At 30.7% G+C, this 24,543-nt stretch overlaps 1 pseudogene; it reads right to left on the bottom strand.

Moving 5' to 3' along the window:
- Window positions 1–6,909: 6,909 nt before the first annotated feature.
- Window positions 6,910–22,635, bottom strand: LOC114745771 (2-oxoglutarate-dependent dioxygenase DAO-like; annotated as a pseudogene).
- Window positions 22,636–24,543: the final 1,908 nt, after the last annotated feature.

Here is a 24,543-nt window from a genome sequence, read left to right as displayed (position 1 = left end):
ATGCTTGCCACCTAGCCAATGGAATTGATTGTTGTTTTATTAACACACACATTGATCGCTACACCAGCAATCACCATAAAAAAATAATAATAATATTCTTGCATTTTATTTATGAAAATATCATTTATCATATTTTTCATATCATCCCTAAAATGTCTAAGGTTTTCTTTCCATAGTGCATGCACATGAAAGAAATCAAATGTCTTCATAGTTCTTTTATTTTTTTTCTATATAAAAGCAAAATGATGTAAAGAAGTCATACAGAATTAGAAAGTCACACTAATAAAAAGAGAGAAACATAAGTTAAGTACGTAAGTAAATAAAGAAAAACTAACAAAAATAAAGTGAACGCTTGGGGGGGGGGGGAACAGGACAAAGAAATATCATGCAGAAAAGTGCTGGACCGAGCACCAAAGCATTGGTAAATGTTATAAAACTTTTTTCCAATGCATGTTAGGTGTAAGCATGAATTGTCTTCTCCCATATGTTGATTGTTGCTTCTAATAATCCATACCAAGGCAATTTTTAAGCTCAAAAGGAACAAAGAAAGTGGCATCTGACCATCTTTTGTTGAGAAAGGGCAATGAGACAATAGGATGTATACCCTTTTCTCTTATTTATGTTCATTAAAATTGATAAACCTTATATCTGTTCAACACATTCAAGTTATGCTCTCAAAGAATATCGCTAGATGGTAAGGCTTTGAGAAGCAATTTTCAAGTCATTAGCAAATATGTATAAGGCAGGTTAATTGATCACAAGAATTTTCAAAATGAAAAAAAAAAAATGAAGGCCCTAGATCAGAAAAAATAACATTAAGGAATTTCTTTTATACAGATTGAGCAATATAACAACCTTCGAAGTTACTAGTTCAGTAAAGCTGGCGATCTTCACATGAGAAAATGAGAATTTTTTTAAAATTTCATTGATAACATTATGTGAATCTAAAGAGGAGAGTAGAGTCCTATTCCATTTGAGAGGATTCTAATTGAAGGAAGTCTGCAATACAAGGTCAAATACCTACTGGTTGAATACAAGTGTTGAGCTTAGTTGCATAAGCTACCAAAAAAGGTAGTTAAGGGGAATTAGTCCAGGATACCGTAAAGGGAAAATTTTATTTAAAAAATTGATTTTCCAATAATCAATTTGAATAATTTATAAAGAGGTTAATACTACCTATATTTCCTAAAATTTAATTTTGTTTTTGGTTTTGATCTTTCAACTTTAAAATAAGTAATTTTGGTCACAAAATTTGATCTTATTTTGTTCACCTTGAGATTTTTGATCCTTGGATCAGTGTGTTTTATTTCTGAAATAAGGTTTTAAGGACCAAACTAATAATTTCAAATTTTAAGAACCAAAACCAAAATAAGATCAGATTTCAAAAATTAAAAACATTGTAAAAATATAAATTATCAACTTGGACATAGAGGTAAAAAAACAACACCTATTCTTTTGAATTGCTCTGCATTCTTCCACTTTGTTAATTTAATAGTAAGAAAAATCAGAAAAATTGTACTGCAAACTTAAAATGATATTTAAAATAAAAAATTATATATAATATAAAAAAGAAAGAATCTGTATAAAAAGGATATTCAAAAGCGAAAAAACTATATATCTATGTATAAATGTATAATACAGGACCCACATTAATGAAATATAATAGTTATATTTTAAAATAAAAGTACATATCTAATCCTTTAAATTTACATAATATTTTTATGGCCAAAAAAATTTACATAATATTTTATTTCGTCTCTTCACTTTATAGAATATTTTTTTAGTCTTTAAACCCTTAAAATATATTGGTATAGAAATTTTAAATATCAATAAAATATTTTTAAATGCTGACATGTTAAGTTAAATTTTTAAAATAATCCTGATACTTGCCAAAAAAAATCATTGGAAACTAACACTATTAGCATCCAAAAATTAAAATAAATTTTATAAAATTAATTGAAACAACAAACTGAAAACTAGTACAAAATTAGAAAACTAAATACACACAAACCGAAAGCCTTATGCTCCCTTTGTCCTTATTATAAATTTACAGGGGTCTTCTAGAAAAAAAATTTTTTAGTCCGTTTTATAAAAATATTGATATTTTCAATGAGTATTAAATATTTTTAATAAGGATAGTGAGAGAACAAAAATTAATATAATATTAAAATTTAATGTAATTAATTAGGATAATATTGAAAATCACTTAAATTTTACGACAAATTTAATGTTTTTGACTGTCTTTATTGATACTAATATGTGTGAATTCATTAGTTGGTTCTTATAATAAGAAGCTAAAGGAGGGTGTGTGTGTACTAATATATACTGCTCTAGTAAACAGGACGCTTTTAATATATTTTATATAAATCAGGAAAAATCTTAAATTGTATTTACTCTTCTTTAAAATATAACAACTTTCTAACTTAATTTCTATTTAATATATACATTTTTTCCCAAAAAAATAACTATCTATACTATAATAAATTAATAATAAAATAGTATATTTATTTTAAAAATTTAATAAAATGATTTATAAATAGCTTATAAATAGGATCACAGAAGAATATACATTTTTTTTTTATGACAACGTATTCATTAAATATGTGCACAGTTTCCACCGTCCACGTATGAACAAGGCATGATTGAGTAGTTATCACTTGTCAAATATAGAACTATTCGGAGATCCTAATTCATGGCCAATAATGGTATTGGGTTGATGGAGTTTTAGTTGTTATCATTATGTACATATTACCACTTAATTTATTACTCCTCCGGTTCTTAATATAAGACTCATTTAACTAATTTGATTAGATTAAGAAAGTTAGGTAGGTTAGTTAATTATAAGAAATGTGACATGTTTTTCCTAAAACACCATAATCATCTTTTTTAATACCCCCTCTCCTTCTTCTACTTGATTATGGTTGAGGGAGTATCTATAAGGGTAATTTAGAGAAAATTGATAAATATAAGAAATGGATCTTATATTTAAAACCAAAACCAATTCAAGAATTAGGTTCTATATTAAGGATCAGAGAAGTATTATTAAGTGTCATATTCCGATGCTCTTCTGGCCGAGAAAAAAATTATGCCCTTAATTTTATAGTCTCTTTTGTCGTTTAGTGTTTAAATTAAGCTTCTCAAGGCCATTGGGCTTTTTTCAGGACACGTATAAAATCCAGTTTGACTTTTTTTTGGGGAAAGAATTATTTCAGAATGAAAACAAAAAATAAAGGAGAATAAATAAAAGCGTGAAGATGAGGTCAAAAATAAAATAATAAACGCAAGAAGAGAACGCAATAATTAAAGTGTTTTTTTTTGTGGGCAAATCACAAATCACACTGTTGTTCAATAGTATCAAACTTGTGAGTTTAAGTAAATTCGTGGTAGAAATATAAACTCAGATTGTAAAATCGAATAATAAATTTGTAAGAGTTTATTTTTATTAATAAAATGATATTATAAAAATATATAATTAAATAATTAGTTTATAAAAAATGACAATAATTTTTTTAAATATATATTAAATTTAAATAATTGAAATTGAATTCATGAATGTTTAGAATTTACCATATTCGAGAAAGAAATTTCTCTAAAATTCAGATATAAAATCACTAAATATAATTAAATCTAAAAATTTACTTTGAGTTTAAGAGTAAGTTGACATGGTTTTATAAGCTAAAAATATAAAAACAGTAAACTTAGTGAGTGAATTCATAAGTTCAACTGAGTTTATAGTGAGTGCGAATATAAGAGTGAGTCAACACTATTTTACAAACTAAAAAGATAAACTCATTAAACTCAGAAAGTGAAATTGTGAGTTTGACAATAATGCTGTTGTCTTTGCAGGCTAAATTAATAATATAGTCGGCAAAAAAATAAATAATATGATTAAAATATTAAAGGAACATTTTTCGGTTAATAATTAAGAGACGTTTGATTTAATTAGTCTGGATATGATTTCACATTACATTATGGCAATTAAATCTTGTGAATCACAAGCATGCCAAGTGTTACAATAATGTCTCTAAAATAATTTATAAAATTATAGTGCTCTTAGGCATGCCATGTGACAAAGTCAAAAATAAGCTCCAATTCATTTGTTTTTGACCGGGAATAAGCCCCAGTTCATGCATATCTTCTTGTGATGATTTCAGACGAAAAAGATTGTCGCAAAAATATTATAATTTAAAAAATAAACTGATGCATTTATCAAAAATTAAATTTGAAAATATTTTTTTTTAAATATTAAATTTAGCCTGAAGTTTGAAAAATATTATAAATTTTAATGAAGTTTAAATTCTAATAGTTAAATATTTAGTCATAGTTTAAAATTGAAGATATTCGTTATTAAATACTCCTTATTATCATTTATCCAAGTCCTCTAAAAATAACAACGTTTCCTCCTTCATTACTAGAGTTTACACATAATTTTCTATTTTAATTACTATAATGATGTTATAGTTTAATTTTAGTTTTATTTAAAAAAATTGATTAATTCAATAAGGAATGATGACATCCTTCCTAATAATTGACTTAAAAGTAAAATTTTTAATATATCTAGTTGTCGAATAATATATATTTTTATGATGATGGCAAAACGTTTTGACGAAGGGAGGGCATTAATTATGACTCGTAATTAATGGTAGTTGATATTTATATATTGATGACTTAGATATATCATTTCTTCCATCATTTTTTTTGTTAAGCATTCATTATCTTTACTAAATGATTCATCATATATACTACCTGAAATCTTAATATAAAACTTAGTTAATTAATTTAAGAAAATTAAAAAAAACTGAAAAAATTATTTAATTATAGCATATTTTATGTGATATTTCTAAAAAATTTATACGTATCATTATATTAATATCAATTTATAAGTCAAAAAACTTAGTTTGAAGAAAAACGATAAATATAATACTTTAAAGTAATTTATTTAACTTTCTTAATATCTCTAAATTAATTGAGTCTTATGTCACCCAGGATTCGAACTTATATTTTTATTTTTATGTGGATTAGTCCACTTATAATATAAACCAATAGCTTGTTGTTATTCTCATTTACACACACACACATATATATAAAGAATTTTACATACACACACACGCGTAAGGGGCTTTTTTGGTAAAAATATGTGAGGGACTTGATACTTAAGAAAGTGCATTATCAAGTGCTACACTTGTCTCGGAATATTGGGCTTTGGGCCTAAGTTTCCGGAACTTTGAGATTTGAACATTTCTCTAATTCTAAATTGTATTGGGCTTGGCCATTTTTGAAAATATGTATTTAAAATTATGAATAACATTTAGGTTAATATCATCTTTAGTTCATAAAGTTTGACATCATTTTAATTTTGATTCTTGAAATTTGATATCATTTTGGCCTGCTTAAAAATTTTCAGTCTCTAAAAACTTGCTTTAGGGACTAAAATTACTTATTTCAAATTTCAAATATAAAAAATAAAATGAATTCAAATTTTAGAAACTAAAGATAGCAACAATCCAAAGCAATTTTTTTTGCCAGCAATCCAAAGCATTTTATTAAACGTTAATTTTTCAAAGTGCTCTCATACACAAATATACAGTGTTTAAATTCAAATCTGGAACCTTATCCTAACATGATGGTTAATGGGGGCACCAAGGCAGTTTGACATTAGCAATAAACATTGGCTAGTAGACTCAAGTGGAGAGTCCCAAAAAAGATTGGGTTGTTTGGGCCATGACCCAAAAACAAAGTTGACCTTGAACACATTGTTACTGACAAAAGAACAAAACAAAAGACCATAGTTTAAATTTTGCAGCTAAGCTAGAAATTTCTCCCCGAATAATGTGCGGATTACTATATTTGATTAGATTTAAAATTTTAATAAATTATTTTTTTTAAGGTAGCTTAAGATTCACTTTTTACAGGAGTATAATTTTTTAATTCATTCAAATTGGATTTGAATTAGAGATGTAGAATTTAAGGGGAATAGATGAAAATTTGAAATTAATTATTTATTTATCCATTTAAGCCTCCAATCAACATGCTACTTAATTATGATGCTCCCATTTAATTTAATATATTCAAATTCAAAATTAATCATTTGAGCCTCCAATTGAAATCTGATTTAATTTAATATATTCAAATTTCAATCAAGATGTTATTCAAATCTCATTAATTAAATATATTTGAATCCTATAATATCATACTCGACCTATTTTTAAATGAATCGAGTATTATAAGTTTTCAAGAATATAGTTGATGATTGATTGATAGTTGATGATGATGATAGATTGATATATCAAAAAAATTTTGTAGCTAAAAAAGGACAACAACTACGACATGTTTGGCATGTTGAGAAAGTGATGATAGATTGATATATCAAAAAAAAATTTGTAGCTAAAAAAGGATAATAATGACGACATGTTTGGTATGTTGAGAAACTAGAGTGGAAGAGAAAATGGGTGAATAAAGTAAATATACATGAAAAATGAAAGAGAACATTTAAAACTCTTTTTACCATGAAAACAGGAGAGTAATTGAAATCAATAAAAATAAAAAGATCTAAACATCTTTCCAACTCTATGTCACCAGTTTCTTGCCAACCAAACAGAGCGTAGTGATTCGCCCAAAAAAAGAGGTTAAGGAAAAACGCCTTAATGTTAACCAAAAGGGGTCAAGGATAAAATGTTATTAGAGAGATTCCATGTTCAAACTTACTCTTATGCGCCACAATTCTTCACTATTGAGGTTAATAGTCACCAACTTGCGGATGATTTTGAATATACATAGCTTGATGGGCTCCAGAAATCTGATGATTTATGTGAATGAATTCCATGCACTTCTGTTTAATGATTTATAATTTAGACTACATCTAGACCATTAAGATTAAATTTCGACGATAAGCTGTATGTCTAAATTTAATCAGAGGATGCAGATGAAGATGCACTCTACTCTATGCTTCACCGTCCGGATCCTCCCATTACTCCATACCTACCACATCAAGACCGTTTTTTACAGAGTCTAAAATGAGATGTATAGTTCACTGCATAGTTTGCGAACAATACGATTTGTTTATACATACATATGTGGAGCTAGTTGCGCTTAAGGTGCAATCCTCAATTTGTTTCAATTTTAAATTGAACATTTTAAACATACCATTTTTATGGACATGTAGTTCAACACAAATAAGAAAAAAGTAAATATTGCATTCCCCTTATTCAGTAAAAAAAAAAAAAAGATCTTGCATCCTCCTAATTCAGGAAGGAAAGAACAGAGTAACGATTTAGATGAATCAACTATTAAAAATTAACAACCAGACAAATTGGGAGAATTTGCAAATTCCATAAGTATAGCATTCAAGCAAGTTTGCAAAAAATAGTCGTACTTTCAATCGTTTAAATTTGGAAAATCTTTTTCCACTAATAAAAAATTGTCAAGACCTCACAAATTTCAGAACTCGATGATGATTTTAAGATTGAAAGCCGGCAGATATTATACTCCTCCGGTCCTTAATATATGACATATTTAACTAATTTGATTAAATTAAGGAAGTTAAGTAAGTTAGTTAATTATAAGAAATATAAATGTTTTTCGAAAAATACTATAATCATTTTTCTTAATATCCTCTCTTCTTCTTATACTTGATTATGGTTGAGGGAGTATTCATAGGGGTAATTTAGAAAAAATTGATAAATATCAAAAATAGGTTTTATATTTAGGATTAAAATCAATTTAACAATTAGATTCTATATTAAAGACCGGAGGAGTAACTTACATGAGCAATATCACCGAGAATGGCAAAGAGGCTTCGTGGGCAAGGAGGCACATCAACAAAGGAACCAGACCTGCTCATGACTTGAAGGCCTCCAACATTTTCATCATCTTGCAGAATAGTGCCTCCAACATTTTCATCATCTTGCAGAATAGTGCCTCCAACATTTTCATCATCTTGCAGAATAGTGAGGAAGCTTGAGTCTGTGTGGATCTGTACAAGACCCTATACTTTCTTGCGTGAAACTGTACTTGTTAATCCTAAATTGACATGGCCATCCCTTGAAATATTCCCCTCCTTCCAATCCCAAACTCTGCCATCTTCTCTGATATATCCATCATCAACCCCTTATCGCTTTCCCATATGCCTCTGTCACTTTCCTGCTTACCACATGTTATAGACAAGATACTAAAAACTAAATTGTTCAATTAAACCGATCGATGCGGTAGTGTTCAAAGGTCAGTGATCTAATCATAGTTAAATTAGAATGAACCCAATTATGATTAAGAGAATATATTTTAATTAAAATGTACAAACATATTCATATATAATTCTAAAAAATTAATATTTAAATAAAAAGATATTCATCTACAAGTAAATACAACATTCATATATCGCGGATAATAAACCTATGTTGTTTTAGCCTCATTAACAGAAAGAAAAAAGTATTAAATCTAACTCAATTGACTCATCCAAAGTTTTTAACCAGATTGGTCAGTTGAGACTATGGTTTATCAGTTCATTGATTTGACTAGCTGACCGGATTGAGTTTTATAATAGCATGGTTATAAGCCTGCATGGCAATAAAATGAATAAATGTAAGGAAAAAGATATAGAGAGAGAATTACGTACGTTTGGTGGGGAGAGGAATGTAACGGAAAGCAGAAAGATTGAACAACATGAGAAGTAGTAATGTCATATAGTCCAAAACCTTCATAAAGAGGAATGGCTGCACTTGGAGGTGAAACATCCTTCTTTTAACCCTTTAAAGTACATGTTTGGAAGCGTTATGGCTCAAGTGATTCACGAAACAAGCCCATAAGTTGAAAATTTATAATTGGTTCTCGGGTTACTATTCACTCGTTAAATTCCATATTTTTTCGTCCAACTTGAAAACTTCATAAGTAAATATAGAAAAATTGTATTGAGGTAGTTTAAAATTCTATTTAAAGCTCTTTCAATTCTCTACAGGGAAAAAAATATCAAACTAGACTTATACAGTTAATCCATGAAGATTACTGTTCATTTGGTAAATTCCGGAACCTCCAAATTTCTTACCTCAACTTTGAAAATTCGTATCTCTTAGTATACACATCCAATTGAGGTGATCTATCTATCATTATAAAGATTGGGATGTGTATAACATGTCTTCCAAATTTCATGGCTTAACTCATTTATTTGATAGGTTAAACTAGAGCTGAAAATTGACTACTCTAGGACCTACGTTTTATCCATTAGACAATTCTTACTCTAATTCTTTTTATTGTTTTGGCATGCATAACTTGGCCTTATTCTTTTCTATTCATTCTCATATATTTCCATTCATGCCATAAACATTCTGAACAAATACATGGCATCAGTGGCATTCATATACATAATTTACGTAATAGGAGAATTATACATAAATCCTTAACTAGTCATCAATATCAATAGTTCTCCACTTTCTTCTCCTTCCTTCTTATGCTTTCCTTCATGCAATTATTGTGAATCATTGATTGACCTAAATAGTTGGTTAGGGAGGGATGAGATTCAGAAGAATTTTAGTAGCAAACAATAACCACCCAAACATACATGGCAAACTTGGCATTTATAACATGCTTGCAACTTAACATCTTTATAACATAATGACATATTTGGAAATCATCATGCATTTATCATAAAACATATAGGCCTATGGCATATTTCAAACACATTCACAATCGCAACACATGAGTTCATAAAATCATATAACATAGAAACATGTCACACATGCAAGCAAATACCAAGCATATAAGGTAAGGTCAAGTTTGCTACCTTGTATCCTTAAGCTTTCTTTTTACTCCCTTTTGCTTCTAACCATTAAGGTTTCTTGCTCAACCACATCCAAACCTTCTCTTGGATGCATCAAGGTCCTAATCACAGCCACAAGGGTCACATTACTTATTAGGACCAAGAATTACACAACATGGAAGACTTATGTCCTTAAAACTTAATCATTTTTTCCTTAATTTATAATGTAGTGTTCTAGTTTTATAAAAATTATTTCCTTAGGCCAATCCTACACAATTTTACCCAAGAAATCCAAATATGATATTAAATCCATCAAAATCTAGCTCCTTCCTCTGGTCTTAGGCCAAAACCGAAATCTGCCGCTTAATTTTCAATTTTGACCAATGCTTCCAACTTCTTTTTTTCATCTTATCCCTAGACAATTTTTCATTTTAAACACATTGGAAGCATCAAAATCATCAAAATCACATCCTAGGCACAAGAACCAAGTCTAGCCGAAACATTTCCTCAAGTTACACAATCATGAAATTCAACCAATATTAGTATAAAATGACTTGATTCGCATTCCTTTCAAGCTTTTGAATATTATTCTAACATCAATTTCATCTTCCTCTACTCCTAAGAATTTTGTGCAGCATAACCCCCTAGGGTTTCAAGCTTCCAAAAATTATTAAAATCCATAACCAAGCTCAATAACAATAAGGGTAGTGAAAACTACATCAAAACCATGATATATCTTGTTTTAGAGCTTGATCTTGTATGGGACCACTTGGCCTTTCTTTCTCCCTCTTCTTTCTCTCTCTAGAAACCATTTTGCTAGAGCTTGCCCAAGGTTTTCTCTAGGTTGGAAGAAAATGAGGGAGGGGAGGGGGTATTTATAGAAAACAAAATTGAATTTGGGCTACTGATCTTAAAAATGTGTGGTTTCATCTAGACCGTTTATTTTCTTTTTTAATCTTATGATGACAAGTGTCCTATGACATCATGCTTACCTCATCATGATGACATCATGCTTACATCATTAAGTCACATGTCCCCAATCCAACCGTACACGTGTCATCCATCTTTTCCCCATCTGATTGTACATTTGTCTCTCCCATGTCCCTTCATCATTGTGGCATAAAAATAGGGAGAAAATTAATATAAAATTCGTACAAAATACAACCCTTAGGCATTTCTCCACTTATTTTGCCATTCTGCACCGTATAGGGCATTTTTTCGGGTCTCGACTTTTCCGGGACCACTGGGACATGTTATGGCACCATTTTTTTCTCTTTAAATAAATCCACATGGCATTATATAACATGTCCAAAGAAAGAGTGATGTTTGTCCCTCGTTCTTCCATTAAAATAATTAAAATAATAATAATATTTATTTTCGGAGTGATCTTGACCGAATTCATTTTACCGATCCATAACTCCGAGAATCTATCTCCGGGTACCAATACTATTTATTCACCATAGGGAATTCTTCTAATTTTTCTTAAATCAAAAATCAACCTCTAGACATTTGACTTTGACTTTTCCATGATGGTATGTAAATTGGCTTTAAATTTTATTTAAGTCAACCTCTTCACTTTTTGGGAATGGAATTATTTTTAAAAACTATGATAATTCTTCAAGTATTCTCCCCCAATTTTCTTCCAATTATCTGAGGTCTCCCTATACTTTAAATAATTTATTTTAATAACATTCAAAATCAGTCAAAACCCTTGGAATTCCATAAATTACTTCTAGGGGCATTTTTCGTTTTAGCCTTATACAGGCCTTTGAACCTTATTCCCATTTTTCTGAAATTTTTTTTGAAGTGTTCAGGCCTTGCCTTACCATTTCCCATTTTATGGGATTTTTTTGGGATTTTTGGGCATAATTTTTATTTTTACCCTTATCAGCCTAAACTTTACAAAATTACAATTTACCCCTCGTTTGGTTTAACCTCAAAATTCACCTCATTGAGGCCTCCAACATAACCTTTGGCCTACATTTATCTCTATTTCTCATTGCCCCTGACACTTCTTTCGAGTCTCTAACTTCCTCTTTTCTTAGTTTCAGAAAATTTTTTCTTTGCGATTTAGTTCTTGGGAATCCTGTTGTCCTTCTAAGGAATTTCTGGGACTTTTGCCAAAAAAGGTTTAGTAGCCTGCTCATTTCAAGCTGATTTCGGTACTTCTAGGCCCAAAATTCGGGATGCGACAGGGGGTATATAACCGCTTCCTGCAATAACATCACTATTTTGCATCTTAATCTTTAGAGGAAGATCAAGCAAAGATCTCACCACCTTCTTCATCTCTCCCATCATGCACCTATCAATACCATGGTTCATCAATATTCTGAAGCATCCCCACTCTTCACACACTTCTCTCAGCTTCTTCTTCAGTTCTTAAGGAATGCAGATTCTTGCAGATCAATCATTGGGATATTGTTATTGTTGTTTCTCTTCTATGGTTTTTTTTTCCCTTCATGAACACTCACATTGGTCCAGATTGTTGCACTAATAGGTTATGTTCTGTATGTCAGTATGAGAGTCTAAATTTTATATTATGCATCAAATTCATGAGAAATACTATTGCATAGTATGGCGATATTTTCCTCATACAGATAAGGTATGAATTGAATCGTATATGTAACATGTTCTTGTGACTGTTATTGTAAACTTTGTCCATATACTTATGTGCCTGGAGAGCATATAAGGATTAAGAAATGTTATAATGTAGTTGTGATTTGGATATTAATTTGGGGAAGTGATATGATGAAGTTACAATATGATACCACATGATTTGCCTCCATAGTGTGCATTATGATTGGCCTCATTAGAGAGGGCAGTACACCCCTCTGAGTGTCCTGGGACAACATACCTAAAGCAATATACCTGATAGGATAGTGGGCAACATATCCTTTTCTGGAGGGACCCATGGCTGGTGTGTGCTTTGCCAAATTTGGCTAGTTCACACCACATGTGTGAGAAGCTTGTAGAAGTTGCTAGTCACATAGTTAGGACTCAGCTCATGGGTTTAAGTCGATAGTTATAAGGAGGATATTAGGTGGGAATTGAATGAGTAATAATGGACAATGAACTATGAGTGCTATGTGTTTATCTGGATGGCTATACTTGGTTAATATCTGTAATATCTACTAATTGTTATGCATCAGTATTGTGTTGAGTATGTGTTTCAATTGTTAGTCCCACTTGGCACCTTATAGGGGTGCTGGTAGGTGAAGCGAATAGAAGTTTACATTAGTCTCAATTTGTTACTTTTACTATTTCTAGCTAAGAGCAGTAGAGTAGTCACTACGTAGAAGGAACCAGAGGCATAAGATCACTTTCATTAATGACTGCGCTTTGAACTATATTTATGTTTATTAATTTTTTATTTGCCACCTAAAATGTCTTTATGCATTTTTGATATTCTTCATGTTGAAACTATATATATGTCCTAAATTATAAATTTCCAGTTGAGAGCCTTGAGAGCCATGAATCCACAATTTGTAGGATTGTTTTGAAATAAGTTGGATCTAGTTTTGTTATATTACTTGTTACAAACTGTATCTACATGGGAGACTTTTTATAACCATGTTAGGGGTATAATCCCTTTCTAACATGGTTATGCACAAAAAGTAAGTAGAACTCTTTTATAACCATGATATGTTATATTATTGCCTGTTTATTATCTTGTTCTTTTATATCATTGCTATGTGATAGTGAAAAAAGAAATTTGAAAAGAATTTTATAACGCGTTTTGTTTTTTGATTACCATGGTAATGGTATTGCCACTCCTTGATTGTGTTAAGTTTAGTAATTTTTTGGTTAGGGTATTACATCATTACATGCAAGGAAAATATGCTCAATAGTTTTGTTACTCATTTTGACTTTAGCGGCATCTTTGGGGGGCAAAAAAATATTTGTGTACTTAAAGTCTGAAACTCGTACAACAACTTCAGTTATGTAACTCATTTAATTTTATACTAATGATCATTTTATTAAAAAAATTAACTCACTGTAAAAGTGATTCTGTAACTTCCGACGTGAAATTACTTATACAATATTTTGTTTAAAATCATGTTTTAATCAGATTCAATAGAGGTTGCAAAATTAAATCTCACATTACCGATGGCTAAAATTAAAGTACTCCTCCGGTTCTAATTATAAGACCCAATTGACTTATTTGAGGAGATTAAGGAAGTAAGTTAAGTTGGTTATTTATAATAAATAAGTGTTATCATTCCTAAAATATTCTTGCTAATTAAGTATATTGGCTAAAACTATCATTATTAGAAGGATTATCTTGAAAAAAATGCATAAATATAAGAGACAAAATGGATTAGGGTCTTATAATTAGGACCAAATAAAAAGTCAAATGGGGTCTTATAATAAGGACCGGAGGAGTATATAATATGTAATCTATTGACGAAAATAATAATAATATCTGAGGCATTACCGATGGCTTCTGTTTGTTAATTTGGTTTAGCAGAGATCAAGAAAAGATAATTTTTTCATAAAAATAAAATATCTAATGTCCATCAGACCAGCACAGATATCATCATTCAATAGTTATTAATTTTTCTTTTTTTTTTTCCAAATAATAAGAACTATTTTTTCATGAAATTCTTTTCATTTTATTTTTATTCTATTCTATTCTAGTTCTAGATATCTTAATCTCGATCTTTTTCAGTTGAAAGTAACAAGACATTGGAAAAACATGAAGTTTATTTCCATTTGGGTTTCCAAATGCGTTGATCCATAACTTTAGGCACACGTATTATTTTCTGTCGTCGTTGAAATTGATCGCCAAACTGCGACATTTTAGTCATATAATCAAAATCATTGGGCTTCATGAATCTCTTATAATTTTACCTTAATAAGGTCCTTGTAATTTTTTTAATGGAACCTTACAATTTTCTGAATTATAAGTATTAGTTAGTATACTTATAATCCATAATTATAACATAGAGATGCTAACTAAACGTTATGTAAGTTCCATAAAATACAAAATAAAAAAGGTGATTTTCAAAATATGATGAAATAAATTTAGTTATCATCAAAATAATAATAAATTATTGTACTCATAATTTTTTTTTTTAACATCTATATAGAATCCATAACAAAGTTGTTAAAAAGGACATGGTTAGTTTTTTGAGAGTTAGGGTCTGAAAAGGCTGACCGTTTAAAACTCACATAACATAAAAATATCATTAGCCCCTAAACATTTGGGCCCAGCTCGTGGGCTTTCATGTCATTTTTTTAATTTAAAATTTTTTGATTATTTTGAAATAAAAAATAACACAATAAATCTCCAAAAATTCTTGATTCACAACATAAATATTAGTAAAATAAAGTCTTGAATTATTCTACAAACTTTTAAAACATTACAAATCATACCTCAAATACCAATTATGTTTAAAAGGAAGGGAGAATTACAATGAGGTCCCATGTAAGGAAAAAAAATTATAAAACAAGTCTCAGAGGTTGTTATTCTCCACTCTAAAACTTATCATTACAAACTGTTAAGGTTGTTATTAGACCTTTTAGTAGTTATTTCTCTTGTATGAGACCTAATTATAATTCTCCCTAAAAAGACCTTCAAACACTAATAAATTATTGTCTAAACTAAAAAAAAAAAAACTAAATAAGACAAACAAATCAGAAATATAGAAATTAATAATCTAAAAATTAGCAACGTTATTATTACCATAATGAAATTAACAATATTTAATTGTTCTTTATCACAAGAAGGCTCTTTTTCAATCAAAAAAATGCCAAGATTTTCATCTTCATCATCATTATATTAAGCAAAACCATGAGGCTAGTTATGAGCACAAATGAGAACCTAAAAATTATTCGGAAGAAAAGAACTTTTATACTCCATTAGGACACGTGAACCAATGCTAAAAGCTTATGTATTACCTAATGTAGTGATTAGAATGTTGAATTATTACTCCCTCTATCTCTTTTTATAAGAAACAATATTTCCCATAGCGGTGTCCCTAAATATAAAAAAAAAAAAATTTGTCTAACATTTTAAGCAAGTCTTTTCAATTTTACCTTCATTAAATATAAGGTTAAGCTGTGACCAGTACTCCAAATTATGTTTTTAGGTGCACCCAGTTTTTTAAAATAATAAGTGATGTAATTTTGTCCCTAAAGTTATTAAAATGGTGTAGTTTCATTTATTTGTGACAAAAACCGTTACTTTGATTGTTACATTGCCAAGTCAGCAAAGTTTGAACAAAAAGGTAATAGGCGGCCAACGAAACTCATCTTCATTGGTCTGCAAGCAAATTGAGGAGTGTTCAACCTTGGCCAACAAATATTCAAGAGCAAAATGGCAAATTCTAATACTCTTAATCAATTTTCTTTTCCTCCAGCAGAATAAGATTTCAAGAAATATAAATCAAAATATAGATACTAGGAACCATAAATTAGTCAATATTCGAGAGATCCATGCCATAAATCAGCTTCACCAAGTTTGAATGAATTAAAAAGATAAACCTTCAAGATGAGCAAATTAGAGTTCAAAGATAAGCAAATCAAGGACTCCTCTTCGACCTATATCGATTTTAATTTCAATCTGCAATAACATCGATCTCTTCCCATCCTCTGTTCAAGAAATGCACAGCATCGTCTTTGTTCTTCCTCTGTTTTTGCTACTCCCACCTTGCTTTCTATTGCTTCTCTTCTGGTTCTAATGCATCTATTGCTCCGTACCTCACCAGATCTAATGCCCATCCGTTGCCTTGGAATAGAGGGATTATGGATGCCATGAAGAAGACTCAAATCTAGCAGCAATTATTGATTTCTGCAATGGCCGCGGCGAGCCCGCCAAAGAGGTCAACCAAGGATAGGTAGCAAGGTCCCTGGATGTGATTATTGACGATGAATCCCAGAATCGCAACTCCTCCCTCTTGCCTTTTCCAGCTCCCCTTCAAATCTTCTTCTCATTCAATCTTAGCCTAGTACAAGGTTTCACATGTGATTTTTGGAAGCCTGAAGAATTCTTTTTGCCTTTTTTTTTTTAAGGTCAAAAACTCCTTTTAAAATATTACATTAATTCAATGTCGTATGTCAAATAAGATTTTTTTTTTGGTCAAACTCTGCTGGCTTTTAATGGTCAAACTAACAGTTTTGTCAAGTATGGATGAGACTGCACCATTTTAATAATTTCAAGGGCAAAATTACACAGTTTATTATTTTAGGACACCAGGTGCACCTGAGAAAATAGTTTGGGGTACTAGGAGCATCTTAACCCTTAAATATATGCCACTTATTATCCCTATGTAATAAATTTTAGCTCATTACTTTCTTTATAATCAAGGGTATAATTGAAAAAATATGTATAGATCTTGCATACTTGTTACTTTTAATTAAACTTAACTGACATTTTAAACTGCATGGTTTTTTTAGTTATGGTTATGATAAAGGACATAGAGAATGTTGTTATTTATTATTTTCTAAGCTCTATAGTAGCTGGTTATTTTAATAAATTATGAGATTTTAATAATTAAAAAAGAATAGACAGACTCAAAAGGGCTGACCTTTTACTTTTGAGCTCTATAAGTTAGCCTGTTTAAATCCAATTTTCTTTTGAACTCCCTAAAATACAAGTCCAACCCTGCATGTAAACAGATTTAAATGGGTTGGCCTGATGAGCTTAACCGTTTTGATGACTCTAATATATAATCAGGTTGATTTTGATTTTATTTATATCTATGTGACAAAATTAATATAAGCAAATATTGAATGAAAGCAATGTCATTATCGGTTATTAACGTCGTTTCTCATGCAAATTAATAGACTAATTGTGACCAATGCCTATAATTGAGAAAACTATAAGGACTCAATAAAAAAAGAAAAAAAAAACCGCTAGAATTATTAAAGATAGGGTGAAACTATATTTCCTAATTTTTATTGATAATATTGTTTGAAAAATTGGTACACGTAGAATTCCCTCCTGTTAATTGTTATAATTATTTGCTTGATTCACATAGTGAGTGGAACTTAAATAATTATTTGATAGGTAATTGTATGCTAGGTTCCTAAATATTATTATTGATTAAGCAATTGTGATTTATGGCATTCGTCTGGGGGTTTTCATATGGCTTAGTAGTTTTTGTTTATATAGCTCCTCATTTTTCTGAACCGTGATAGTCACCTATTTATCCTTGAAAAGTTTATCATATTAGTAATTTTCTCTACTTTTGCTCTCTCTTATTTTTCCTATTTTTCTTCTATTTTTCATGTAAATATTTTTTAAGACAATCAAGTAGGCTCCAAGTAGAATTATGACCTAGCTTGGCTACTATCTTATAGAAGTTAATTTAGTTAATTAATTTAAAAACTTACACTACAAGGCAACCAAACAGATAGTTTGAAATTTTAAGATTTGTTTGAAATAGTTTGAAATTTTAAGATGTGTTTCAAATATTCGATCATTTGATTTCTAATACTCATGTAAATTTTTTATTAGTTATTTTTGTGCGCTTCCTAGCGACTCAGTTGCTAAGTATGCCTAATTTCCCCTTCATGTATGATTACCAGATGCTATGTTGGGGCCTACCTCTACTTCCACCCTTATCCACACTATTTCTATGGTGGCAAAAGTGTTCTATATATACCGGTTAGTTAGAAAATCAAAATAAAAAGTCAATAACTTCATTACTTATTTATAAAGACTTTCTAGATTAAACAACTAGTGTAAAAGGCTGACGATAGAGAACATATTTTGCACTAGTGCTTTTATGTTATCTTCTTTTTTTTTTTTTTTGGGTACATCCAAACATAGGTAGTAAAAATATTCTCTTTTTCCCCCTATAGTGCCACTCTCCTTTCTTCTCAATTTCTCTTCCCATTTCTTTTAAATAAAGCTTTTAAAAAAAAAAGGAAAAAAACTACCGGATTACCATTTAAATGGGTTTCCTGGACAAATCACATCCCCACAAGAATCAATCGATAAGGGAAAAAAATACCAAATATTTGTTGCGTTTTCATGTGATATTTTTCAAATATGATATCAAGTTCAAATCTTATAAATTAATTCAGACAAAAAAATGATACTACCTCCGGTCCTAATTATAAGAGCTAGTTGACTAGTTTGAGAAGATTAAGAAAATGAGTTAAATTAGTTATTTGTAATAAATATATGTTGACTTTTCTAAAATATCCTTATTGATTAAGTGTATTGGCTATAACTACCATTGTTAGGAGAACTATCTTGAAAAAAAATGTATAAATATGAGAGACAAAGTGGATTAGAATCTTATATTTAGGACCAAAATAAAAGTCAAACAATGTCTTATATTAAGGACTAGAGGTAGCACAAATTAAAACCCAATATTAAACAATTTGTTTGTTCCCATTTAGAGTTTGACACGAATCAACTATAAATTAATCAATGCTTGAGGTATTCGCCCAGAAAACATAATAATTAATGTTGGGGACACAGAATTTTCCCAAAATCAAGGGGCAAAATGAAAAAAATAATTTAATAGTAATTGTCAGGATGTGATTCACTGGTTCTTCATTTACTTAGGTCTTCAAAACATTGACATTAGAAGCCAGTTTGCACAGACAGGCCAAGTTTAGATATATAATATGTGGTTTTGTGCCATGCCATGTGAGAAAGTCAAATGTGAGCACCAAACGAGCCATATCTTATTGTGATCGTTTTAGTTGGAAATGATTGTCCACAAATTTATAATTTAAAATTAAGTTAAGAATATTTACATTGTAAAATTATTCTAAAGATTTAAAGAGGAAAACAATAATTTTAGTTAATAACTTTGAGTATTGGTTATTAAAAAAAATTTAGGTGAGTTGAATTCTAAAAACTTATTAAAATCAATATATACCTCTCAACTCAAAGAGTGCCCATAGAGTATTTACAATTATCTACTAATAAGGCCGTTGTATCAGTAAAGATATTTAACTCATAACTTTGTAGGTTATGAACTTGGACTAATTTTGTTCGCAACTTTGAGTCTTAATTACTACAATTTTTTCACATAATTTAACTTCTTTCATTAGGTCCTTAGAAAATATTTTAAAAATTTAAAATTTTACAGTGCAATATCTTTTAATTAGGATCTTCGTTGTCAGTTAAAATCAATGAAGGAAACTTTTTTTTTTCCCCATTTGTTACTATGATATGCAAAATTAAATAAAGGATATTTCTTTCTCATTGACTTAAAAGAAAGATTTTAAAAAAAAAAATTTGTAGAAAAAAGGTCAGATACGAGATATTTTTTGGACAAGGGATGATGAGATATTAAATCTTAAGATTAATCACTAACAAAAAACAAAATCATGAGTTAAACAAAATTTACACATACTAATTAATATTATATTTTATTAGTCATTTATTATGTTTTATTAATCATTAAATTATCTACAATTGTCTGGGATCAATGTTTTTAAAACTAGACCGGACGTTGAACCGGAAAGATTAACGGGTCATGGTTTGTTTGGTTGGATCGATTGAATCGGTGGTCGAACCGGTGACATAATAATTAAATAAAAAATATTTTATCCGTACATAATGATATAAATATAAAATACATATTAAATTGTTACATAATTTAAAAATAAATATAATTTGAAAATAAAATTATTTAAAATCAATTATTTTATAATACATGTAAAACCAAAAATGAGATAATATTTAAAAAAATTTAGTATTTCCAATATAATTAAATGTCAAAATAAGCTGTTTACAAATATAATAATATCATAATAATAGTAGAAAGACAAAAATTAAAAGGTATTTTAATTTTTTAATAGCGTTCACAAGTTCCTATACGCTTCTTCAAGTTCTGACAAAAAAAGCAGATAGTTATCGGATACACAGTAAAAATACTCAATGGGTTTAATACTTTTTTATTTTTTTTTCTCTTTCTTGTTTGTTCCTTTCTCCTCTTTCGGCTTTCTTCTTCTTCTTCGTCATTTATCTTCCATTCAACTTCGATGAGGCCAGACGGTGACTAATATTTTAAGGAGAACTTAGGCCGTCCAGTTACTTCAAAACCGTTCTGGTTTCCAGTTTAATAGCGATTTTCGACTCAAAGGACGGCTCACACCGACTCAAAACGGCTAAACCTTCAGAACTGTTTTCATGTGCAACCCAGGCCGTCCTCATCTCCGGCCGACAGTCAGACCGGCCTGACCATCCGGTCCGGTCCGGTCACAAAAACATTGTCTGGGATATATTGTGTAAGATTATATTTGAGTATTACATTATCATCACTACAAAAAAATTGACTTTCAGTAGCGGTGACTTTTTTGTCGCCACTAAAAGTATAAAAGTTGCCGCTGAAAAGTTGTTGCCGTAGCAATCGTGGTTGAAAGCTTTCAGCGGCAACAAAAAAAGTCACCGCTGAAAGACAGTTTCAGCAACGACCTTATTGTCGCCGTTGAAAGAACTTTCAGTGGCGACAATCTGTCGCTGCCAAAAGTGACTTTCAACAGCGACTTTTTTGTTGTCGCTAAAAGTGATGCCTGAGAAAAATTGGCTTTACTGATGCAACGTCATCACTGGCCACCTCTACCTCATCCCTACCAGTTGCCACATCATCACCGATCAGATGCCACGTCACCACTAGCCACCTTCATGTCATCGTCGACTGCTTCCACGTCGTTGCCACATCACCATTCTCATGCCATGTTACCCCTTCCTGCCACGTCACTGCCAAAATATTTTAACCTTAAATGTGTCTTCTTTAAGGTTTGAACTTGTGACCACCTCTTTTCGTGTCCAATTGTCTTATTGCTGAGCTGGATTGAATTTGTTTATTATTATTGTAAAATAAAATATATATTATTAGATTTTACTTTCAGCGGCGACACTAAAATGTCGACACTGAAAGTATACCTTTTAGTAGTGAAAAAAGAGAGAGCAAAAAGTAGAATTTTAGCGGTGACAAAAAAAGTTACCGCAGAAAGTGGACCTTCAACGGGGACAAAAAAGTTGCCGTTGAAAGTCAGACTATCAGTGGCAACACCAAAAAGTCACCGCTGAAAGTATATCTTTCAGCTATGAAAAAAAACTGCAAAAAGTGGATTTTCTATGGCGACAAAAAAAGTCACCGCTGAAAGTTAGACCTTCAACAGTGACACTAAAATGTCACCGCTGAAAGTATACCTTTCGGCAGTAAAAAAAAAAAAAAAAAACCCACAAAAAGTTGAGTTTTAGCGGCAACAAAAAAAGTCATCGCTAAAAGTAGACTTTTAGCCGTGACTTTTTTGTCGCCGCTGAAAGTCTTACTTTTAGTGGCGACTTTTTTTGTCACTGCTAAAAGTTGTTGCCTAAAGCCTATTTTTTTGTAGTGCATATTTTATAAGAATAAATATGCGATATTAGGACTAAATTAGATTAGATAAGATTCTAAGGGCTAAATTATTAGCTTGCGGTTTGCCTATATAAAGGTTTATTTTTACTCATCTTTTTGGAATGATTAATAATATTCTAGGGCTCTTATTTTCCTCAACTCTTGGTCTTTTAAATTCTAACATGGTATTAGAAGAAGAAGTTATTTTCTTCAACTCTTAGTCCTTCAAATTTCAATATGGCAAAAAAAAAGAAGAAAGACGTGTCCTTGTAACCATGCTTGGTCCTCCTCCTCTGCCTCATGGCCATTCGAGTCGACCACGATGGCTTGGTGCTTGTTTTTTGCCTCGTGCCTATCTACGCTGACCATAGCGTGGTGCCTATCCTCGTGCTCCCCTGCAACAACCACAACCTCATTCTCTTGTCTAGTAGGTGGATTCAAAATACCCTTAATTGATTGAACCTTCACATTAGTGAGGTCAATGATATCTCCTCCTTTATCATTTCCAATTCTCAAGTACGACTCTTCCTTTATGATTCGAGACCCAGTCTTGTGGGACACACTCGTACACATACGTACTGACCACAGTAGCCTGGTGCTGGTCCTTTGCCTCGTGTCTATCTGTGTCGACCATGATAGCTTAGTGCTCCTCCTCTGCCTTGTACCCATCTATGCTGACCACAGCCTGATGCCTATCCTCATGCTCCCTCATGACATCCATTACCCCATTCTCTTGTCCACCAGGTGGATTCAGAATACCCTCAATTGATTGAACCCTCGTATTAATAAGGTCAATGACACCTCCTCCTTCATCGTTTCTAGTTCGCAAGTGTGACTCTTCCTCTGCGATTCAAGACCCAGTCTTATGGGACACATGCTTTCCTCAAACTTTGTGACTTTGTGTGTGTTGACCCTATATGTGGTCTCAAACACACTTATTGACTACCTTTATTGTCCCCGACTAGCACTATCTTTCATAATTGTGACTTTATTTCAAACTTCTACATCATTAAATTTGTGGTCCATTTTAACTCAATTTGTATCTGTGATCACTCTTGGATAGTTGTATTCATCATCTGTCTAAGACATCCTAAGCTTCAAGCCATAAAGACTCTCCCTCTGGTTTGCATCCTTTTCTTGCATCTACCTATTTTCGTTTGACGTCCCATCACATATAAAATTTTGTCTTTGCAATCTATTGGATTTCGTCTAGATTCTTTCCTTTACAATCTGTCTAGTTCCATCCCAGATTCTTGCCTTCTTAGTACATTTAGTTTCGTCCTAGATTCTTACCTTTGTAGTACATCTGGTTCCATCCAAATTCTTGCCTTTGTAGTCCATTTCTATTTCCATCCATATCCATGTGACTCTGTGTTGTTTCTACAACTTAAGTTGAATACTACAACTTACACCTAAGTTACTCCTTGATTTGATAGGGAGTTTTGAGAAGCGCAAATATCCAAGCTGAATTTCTAGTTCAAGTTCAATTTTCAACTTAAGAGGGAGTGTGGAAATATACTAAAATTAATTAATTAGTATTATGTTTTATTGATCATTCAATCATCTAGAATTATATTAGGATATGATCTAGGATTATAGTATTATCATAGGATGGATCTCCAACTTGGATATTTACAACATGGAGTGGTGTGGATCTGGACAAAACCAGAAACAGACTACGAAGGCAAGAATCTGGACGAAACCATAAACATATTGAAAATTTGGACGGAACTAGACAAACTAGGAAGGCAAGAATTTGGATGGAACCAAACAGACTATGGAGACAAGAATGTAGCTCTGATACCATGTTGGAATTTGAAAGACCCAAAGTTGAGGAAAATATGAGCCCTAGAATATTATCAATCCTTCCAGTAATAAGAGTACAAATAAGCCTTTATATAGGTAAACCATAAGCTAATAAATTAACCCTAGAATCTTATCTAATCTAATCTTAATATCTTAGGTTTATTCTTCTAAGATACGATAATGTAATATTTAAATATAATCTTAGATAATATCCTAGATAACTCAATGACCAATAAAACATAATAAATGACTAATAAAACATAATATTAATTAATTAGTTTTAGTATATTTCCATAGTTATGAAGCTTTTTTCCAACGTGTAGTAGGTATAAATCTGATTATCTTCTCTTAGACATCAACATACCAAGAAAATTCTTAAGCTCAAAAGGAGATAGTATCGAAGTGTCTTTTGTTGAAAAAGAAAGAATGGATAGCTTTTCCTTAGAAAAGGACAATGAGACAAGAGGATATATACCCTTTTTTTTAATACTTCTATTCATCAAAATTGATAAACCTTGTATTCAAAAGTTGTGAACAATGGGATGCTTCGAACAGAGAGCTTTAGTTGATGGGTTACTTTTGATAAATTGAAAGCTATTTGAAGATACGAAGACTTCCCTTTAATTTATTGAATGACCTTTTCTGGATTTAAAATTATACTTTCATGTAATGCCG

This window comes from Neltuma alba, unplaced genomic scaffold (assembly GCF_004799145.2).
Source record: "Neltuma alba isolate B1F8T4 unplaced genomic scaffold, ASM479914v2 tig00000786_pilon, whole genome shotgun sequence".
Classification (NCBI taxonomy): Eukaryota; Viridiplantae; Streptophyta; class Magnoliopsida; order Fabales; family Fabaceae; genus Neltuma; species Neltuma alba.
This window is presented reverse-complemented; position numbering and strand designations above follow the sequence as displayed.